Source organism: Solanum stenotomum, unplaced genomic scaffold, assembly GCF_019186545.1.
Source record: "Solanum stenotomum isolate F172 unplaced genomic scaffold, ASM1918654v1 scaffold11373, whole genome shotgun sequence".
NCBI lineage: Eukaryota > Viridiplantae > Streptophyta > Magnoliopsida > Solanales > Solanaceae > Solanum > Solanum stenotomum.
The window spans coordinates 234,174-236,331 of record NW_026021534.1 but is presented as its reverse complement, the minus strand read 5'-3'; positions in this window follow the sequence as shown (position 1 = coordinate 236,331).

Here is a 2,158-nt window from a genome sequence, read left to right as displayed (position 1 = left end):
TAGTCTTTCGATCGTCTGATTGAGTCTTTTGAAACCGTCCGTCATTGAAGAACAGTGATCGCAAAAAATTATTCTGTCTGTGTCTTTTTTAATGTTGTATTGTAATGTAGGTCTTGAAATTTGTCTCAAAGCTGGGCTTATAAAATAATTCGGCCCAAGAGTTCCTCTAGCATAATCTAGTGCTTCATTCAAATCATTGAATCCTTTAAAAAGTGGAGTAGGAAAGTCTTTAATTGAATCTATTACTTCTATCCATGTCTGGAATACTCCTTGCAATTTTCCTTGGACTACTACATAAAATCTGAATTTTTTGTCTTCATTCTTGTCTGTAAAATAATGGCTTAATGAATTTACCACTGAAATGAAATAACTGTTGTCTCGAGGGATCTTGTTGTATGTTATCCATAAGTCGTCTATTAAGCATCTTTGAGGTCTATCTATTTTTGTTTCTGGTTTTACCCTGAAACTTAGATTAGATGGAGGATAAAAGATTAGATTTTGTCTTCCAAAATATATTCTTTCTATGCTTGCTGTATTTAGTCTTGTCTCTGGCTGTGGTTGAAATAAAGTATTTCCTAAGAGAGTCTGCAGATACAAGTCTTTGTCTTTTTGTCCACTTGAACTCAAACTGGATGCTTTGTCTTTATCTTTGCATGTACTCATTCTGAAAACAAACAATTAGTTTTCATAAGTCTACTTAGTTGATCTGCTAAGGAATTATCTTTTCCCTTTATATGTTCTAAAGATATATTATATATTAACGTAGCGTTTAAAAAATTTAACCATCTTCTTTTACTAGTATTTTTTCCTTCTATTTTTTGGTGGAATTTTACAATAGCCTCGCAGTCAGTTCTTACCAGAATTTCTTGTTTGTTAATAATGTAAAATTTGAAACTATTTAATCCATAAATAACTGCTAATATTTCTGCATCTATGCTACTCATATTTCCTTTTTCTTTGTATTTTCCACTGTGATAGCGCAAATTTTCTCATCCTTTTTGTCTCCATATTTATTGTTTTTTGTTTTTAATACTGCTCCCCATCCTTCTAGACTTCCATCTGTTTCTACTATTGGGTAGTCGGTTTCTAGTGGGAGGGCTAAATCTGGTATGTTTTTAACCATTTGTTTAAGTCTTTGTACTAATTTTATGTCTTCTATATTAAAAGTCCTTTGCCCATTAATTCCTGTTTTAGAGTATAGGGGTCCAGCGACTTTCCCTAGATCTTTGATGAAACTTCGCGCATAGTTTAATATTCCTAGAAATTTTTGTAAGTCTTTAGTGTTGTCTAATTTATCAGGCATGTCAAGGACCTTCTTTGCTATATGGGGTTGTAATTTTATTTTTCCATTTCCAATTTCTACCCCTAAGAATTTTATAAGAGTCTTACATAGTTCCATTTTCTTTTTACTAATTATAATTCCATTGTCTACGAACAGTTTAAACACTGTTTGTAAATGTCCTAGATGTTCATTGGTATTGTTACTAAATACTAAAATGTCGTCTACATAAACTAAAATAAAGTTTTTATAGTCTCTAAATATATTATCCATCTTTCTTTGAAAGATCGGAGGGGCTGTTTTTAAACTGAAGGGCATCACCAGCCATTCGAAATGGCCTTCTGGGCAAGTAAACGCTGTCCATTCGATGCTATCTTCATGCATTTTAACTTTCCAATATCCAGATTTACAGTCAAACTTACTAAAAAAATTTCTTCCCTGTATTCGATTTATTAATTCTGATTTGTCCGGCAATTTATATCCATCCATTCTTGTATTGTCATTAAGTCTTTTGTAGTTTATTACCATTCTAGCTTTTCCTCTTAGTATTTCATTATGATTTCTCACCATGAATGCGGCTGACCGATGTTTTGAAGTCGACATCCTTATTACCCCTAAATTTAATAATTCTTTTATTTGATCTTCAAATTCTCTCAGGTCTTCATTCGTGGATTCTATTGAAGCAGTTTTAACAGTATACTCCGGGTTAATAATATCAAGTTTGCAGGTTATATGATTGGCTTCCCAGTGCTTCAGGGGTCTTTCTCCAATTATTTCTAGTTTATCTAAGATGGAAATTACTTCATCTAGGTCTTTCTGGTTTTTTATGACTCCTATATGTTGTAATCCTTTCTTAAAATTATAAAGTTCAGTATTTAT